This window comes from Alligator mississippiensis, chromosome 3 (assembly GCF_030867095.1).
Source record: "Alligator mississippiensis isolate rAllMis1 chromosome 3, rAllMis1, whole genome shotgun sequence".
Lineage (NCBI taxonomy): Eukaryota > Metazoa > Chordata > Crocodylia > Alligatoridae > Alligator > Alligator mississippiensis.
In genome coordinates, this window is record NC_081826.1 from 233,140,664 (window position 1) to 233,146,894 (window position 6,231).

The following is a 6,231-nucleotide window of genomic DNA, read 5'->3' on the forward strand; positions in this document are numbered from 1 at the left end:
CAAAAAGCTTACCCAGGATTGAGATAAGACTAACTGGCCTATAGTTTCCTGGGTCCTCCTTCCTCCCTTTTTTGAAAATGGGAACCACATTGGCCCTTTTCCAGTCCTCTGGCACTACACCAGAACACCACGAGTGCTCATAAAGCCATGCCAGGGGTCCGGCAATGACCTCTGCTAATTCCCTCAGCACTCTGGGGTAGAGGTCGTCAGGACCAGCTGATTTAAATACATCCAGTCCCTCCAGAAGTTCCCTGACTAGATCCTCATTTACCCTAGGCCTGGGTGCGTCTCCCCCAAGGCCTGAGGGGGTCCGAGGGGACGGGCTGGTCTGGTCCCTGCTCAGGAAAATGGAGGCAAAGAAATCATTAAATAGGTTAGCCTTGTCATCTGGTGCAACAACTAGATTTCCTAGTGTGTCTTGCAGAGGCCCCACGTTATCCGGTACCTTCTTTTTTCCCCCTATGCATTTAAAAAAGGACTTCTTATTGTCCTTGATCTGGGTAGCTAGTCCCAGTTCCATCTCCACCTTGGCCTTTCTGACCGCCCCCCTGAAGCCCTGAGAAACCGAGGTATAGTCCTCCCTTGACAAGGTGGGTTTTTAGTTGGAGCCCTCCTGCCTCTCCCACAACCGGGGGGGAGGTGCCCGCAGGCTGAGCAGCGCCTGAGCTGCAGGGGACTCTGGTCATTCCCTCTACAGTGGTGGCACCACCCCCAGGCTGCTCAGGTGCACTGCTAGCAGGCCTGGTGTTGCCCCAGCTTGGAGGCAGCACCAAGCCCAAGCCAACTCTTCCCCAACTTCAAGTTGGGGCAGCATCCAGCCTGCCCAGGCAACCCTGGGGAGTGCCGCTGTTGCAGAGGGAAGGACCTGGGTCTCCCACAGCTCAGGGGCCACTCAGTCAACCAGCAGGTCACCCCCAGCCATGGGAGAGGCAGACAGGGTCCACTGAGAAAAAAGGATCGGGATTGGGCCCCTCACTGCTTCTGCCTTCATCAGGTGCTTGCTGAAGGTGCTGAGGGGCCCAGTCCTTTTTTTCTGCAGAGCCTGCCTGACTGTCCTGCAGCTGGGGGGTGAGCTAATAACTGCAACATATCATTGCAAACCCAAGTACATTAGGATGTAATTGAGTTTGCATGAAGCAAACACATTTAGAACCCCCCAAACTCTTGCATGTGTACAGTGTGATGCCATTAATCCACACAGTGACATTTTCATCACATGTAACCAGTAATGGTGTCATGTGTACAAGCACTCCATGTCTCCAACAAAGTGACCTCTGTCCAGTTACTATGCCTCCCAAAGAACACTGAGGGACCCAGTTAGATTTTAAACAAAGACTGTGGCCTCTCTCATATGATTTCCAAACAAGGGTCTTTATAAGCAGTTTCCCTCCCATCAGCTCCATCTTGTAGGGATTTTCTTAGGGTAGGAAAGTTTAATCCCTATCTTGGTATGGATTTTAAGTAACCAACAAGGTTTTTTCCACTAAGATAAATAAGCAAGAAAAACTAAAAAGGGAGGGTCAGGTTTGGAATCAAAGTTAAAAGAAAATGTAGGTCTTTTTCTATTTAAACGCATTTGCCCAAACTTCATTTTTATTGTACAGTGTCACATTTACAATATCACTGGTTTATAAAGTGAACCTATAAAACCCTGTTTTACTTTGCCATGGGATTTATCTTTCTAGATTTCTCATTAAATGTTTTCAGTTTTCTAAAAAATATTTAATGAGAAATTATTGTCATTATAATGGCACCATATTTCTCTCGCTAGACAGATATCTTCATAAATTGCAGCACCTCAGTTGTACTTCACTGTGTCTGTACATGTACCTCTGTTTCCCATGGAATCAAGTCAGCTGGAAAAGAAAACTAATGCTGCTCAACCCCACAATAATCAAAAACAGCAAGGGTAATTGGACCATGGAATGACTTACCAAGGGTGGGGAGAAGAAAATCAGAGCACTATCACTGCAGACACTCAGGTTATTAATGGCAATGACGTAGTGAGCTACCCTGTAAAAATCAAGAAGACAGAGTGGCTGACTCATAAACCATGGTAGTACTATTGCCTTTGACACACTCAAAATACTTCCCTACTCAGAACTTATTTTAAAATTAGAGTTAAATGAATAAATCTACTATCCAGCCCTGTGAATAAAGATTTTTAGTTCTGGTTTACAAACAGTTTTAGTTTTGGTATGCCTTTTTATGGGGTAGGGGGGAGGGGGAGGCAGAGTGAGAGGAGAGACCTGTTTTTAAATTTTTATCAAAATAATTCTAACATATTTCTACATTTAGATAAAATCATATGAGCCAACTTTAAGTTAGGAGTATAAAAAAAAAGTTGTGTTTAAAGGGTAATTCAGTTAAACATATTGATTTAAATATCAATACAAGCTCCACATTTATACCAAGAAAAAGAATTCTCTGAATACTTGTACAACAAGAATCCATTCTAATATAAGCATTTAGGATCATAGGAAAATAGGGCTGAAAGATTTTGCACTTGTCCTTGTTGGATTTCATCTCATTGATTGATTGTGGACCATTTCTCCAGTCTATCCAGGTCGTTCTTGATCCTAGCACTACCTGGTGGAGGGTCTTCAATTCCACCCAACTTGATGTCATCCACAAATTTGCTAAGTGTGTATTTGATCCCGTCATCCAGATCATTAATGAAGATGTTGAACAATACTGAACCCAGGAAACCCACTTGATACCTCCCCCCTACTAGACATTGAGCTTGTTGCCGTGCTGGGCGATGAGGGTCCCAGGGATTCTGGGATCAGGGTGGATTCCCCTCCCCTCCCCAGCAAACCCTGACTGATGGGGGAACAAAGTGTAGCAGAGGCTGAAGGGTTACTTACCTTACCCACAGTGAACTGGGCCTGGGAAGCTGAGACGTGCACGGCATCTCCTTCATCTTTTAAAAGCATGCTTTCCCTGCATGTGGGAGGGCGCACTGCTGATGACATCATAAAAAGGTATCTGGGGCCTTGGCAAGTCCCGGGATGCAGCACAGGAGCAAGGAAAGACCCAGCAGACCCAGCAAGAAGCACCCTTGCAGACCCAGCAGGACCCAGCAAGGATGCTGAAAGAGGATCCACAGGTCAGTACTTGGGACACTCAGAGGGACCTGAACCCCCAAAGACTGGCAGCAGAGTGTCAGAGTGAATCTGGTGGGACCCACCATGAAAGTGAGCCCACATGCTTGACCCTGGACACACGAGTCCCATTCCCCAGGTGGTGCCACGTTAGACGCTGAAGTGTTTTGAGTTTCAGTTTTTCTTTATTTTGGAGTTTTTCATTTTTGATGGAAGTAAGGCTGGCCTGGGAGGGGGTACCCCGGCATGGCCTAAGGTGGCCCAGCAGAAAAAGCCCATAGATGCCCTTTAAAAAGGGGATGGCCAATTAGAGTAGCTTTGCCTGTTTACCCTAGAATTTGAGCCAGAAAGAGGAGAAAGTTAACCCAAGCCCTGGAGGTGAGCGATGGAATAGTCAAGCTTGAGTGGCAGCCCAGTTATCTTGTCAGTGTTGCGGCTTTATTTCAGCTGGTGAATGGACAGGGTTATAGGGGAGGCAGAGCCCCATGTCACTCACTATTGGATGAAGCCAGCCTGAGGGTAGAGGGACACTCCATCTCCAAGGGAACCTCCTATTTTTCTTATACAATTAAAACATGGCAGGAAAGGAAGAGGAAAATCCACCCCAGGTAGACAGGCTTCAAGTGCCCAGTTCACCCTCCCCAAGCACAGAACCATTGAGAATTACTTGCCGAGTACAACGATGCAACCATTTATGTATCCACTGTACATTACTTTCATCTAGTTTGCATTTCCTTAGTTTGTTAGTGAAGATGTCATGGGAGACGGTGTCAAAAGCCTTGCTAAAGTCAAGCTATACCATATTCACCGTTCTCCCCTCATCTGCAAAGCCTATTGTTTTATCATGCAATGAATAAATAATATCAGAGTTGTGTCCTCTTTTACCATTTTCATTACACAGATACAGTTAAACCCATACAACCTCTGTGTATAGGCAAATTCTTTAATATTACAGGCAGTTTTTTTTTTCCCATTGCCTGGATACTTTCTGCCTCCTTTCTTTCCACTCCCATTTATTTTCACTTTGTAAAGCCCTTTCTTGACAGTAGCATTGGCATTGGCATCTAGAGAGATACCTTCAAATTCTTAAAGGTTAGATTATACCTGAGCTGCTCCCAGAGTAATGATGTTTCTCACCACACCCACAGGAGAATGAAAACCCATGTGAAAGTCTTACACCCATCCTTATCTCCTGTGGTGAATCCATCAGCCAACTCAAGTTTTCATTATATCGTGCTACTCTGTTTTTGTAGTTATCCAAAGGTGACAAATTTGGAGAGAATATTTAGAAAGATTTTCTGTCTTATACATAAATGAATATATTATGCTTGCTTTTATTTTACATTATTTGCCCTTCTGTTTTTTATTTTCACATAATATTTCTGCACCACATGTGTTCCCATATTTTTTTTAGCTCTTCACAGAGTCTATAATCATTACAAAATGAATCCTTTTTCATAGTTCAAAATCAGTATGTGTGGGATTCAAAGAAGTCTAATGGCATCATATATTAATGGCCTGTGCATGAACAAGTTTATTGACATAAATCACCCATACTTCAAATCTGTCTCTATGACTCCTCATTTATACATGCATGCAAATATTCATGATATTTGCATCATGGATATACACACACATTCATGTATTGCTATATACTGATACAAGTTCTCTGAATTCTCACAAAATCTCCATTAATACAGGAAGCTAGAGAAAAATGTTGAAAGCTAATTTAGTCTTCAAAACAGCCACTGTGTTCCAATATTTACATTAGATTAATTTTAATGAAATTTAATATTCTTCTTTTTTATTCATTTTTTAGATTTACATTCTTTAATTCAATCACAATTAAACACAACTTTTATAGCTAATGCCTTTAAGTTAAACTTGCATAAGTTTCAGCTAAACTTATAAGTGCATCAGGACTATTTTGATGGACATTTGCTTTCCATAATGGGATTCTGAGGTCAGTGAAAGATAAATGGGAAGAAAAAGTGGCTAGACCTGACAGAAATTTTTACAGCTAAATACTGCATTCATGTGTGCACATTATAAAGAATATACTGTTCAATTGTTTTTCTAAAAGCTCTCATTAAGAACTAATTTTTTTTGTTTTAAATTGCTAATATAATGAAGGTGACATATACACCTCAGTCAATATTTACCTCTTGGGTCAACACATCTTGATGTTCATCTCAAGAGAAGTCAATATTTGCTCATGCTTATTGTTTCATTCCCAGATGAATAACCCTGCACAGTGCCCCTACATAGTGGTTCAAGGAGGGGGGAAAGCACAAATGTTAAATACAAATACCAAGCATACCATTAAGCATATATATGCTTAGAAGTATCTTTTAAAAACAATTATTATAATTAGTTATATTATAGAAACCATTATAAATGGGGAGCATCATGGCTTGGAAGAATTAGCCTGATTTACTATGTGGCTTAAGGCAAATTGTTTCACTTCCCTGTCTTAGCCTTGTACAGTATTAGAATAATAACCCATACCCTATATCAAGGGACATTAGATGGACTAATCAGTGTTTCTCTGGTACTTGGAACATGTGAATTGTTGTATGCTGAAAGAGAAAAATATTATTTCAAATATTTTTTCATAAAAAACAATTAGTGTTTCTTTCTTTTTATATAATAAGGAGAGGAGCTGATGATTAGTCTACTTGGCTCTAAGCTTACTATGTAACAGATGTGTTGTATCTGGAGGTTTGATGTTGTCACAAGAATCTATGAGGTTTTTGGGGTTTTTTAAATGACATTGGCAACACCAAAGATCCTCACCCTGCAAGTCAGAACACAGCATTAGACAATGAGCTGTACATTTTCTAAACAGCGTGTGGGGATTTAGCAGCATGACTCCCATTGATGTTAATGGGATTTGTGTGGCTAAATCTTAGCACATTGATTTCAATATGTGTTCCTCTCTCTCGTCAAAGTCATGGCATTATATGTTATTTAGACAATGTTAAATCCATGGTAAATACCATTTTCTGCTGAAATCTATTAGCTCTTGTCATCTATCATAAACTAGTTTCCCCTTCAGTGTAGTCAAGAAGAGCTGGTCTTCTTGGATATGATCTTCATCTACTACAAAGGAGCACTCAGCATGATG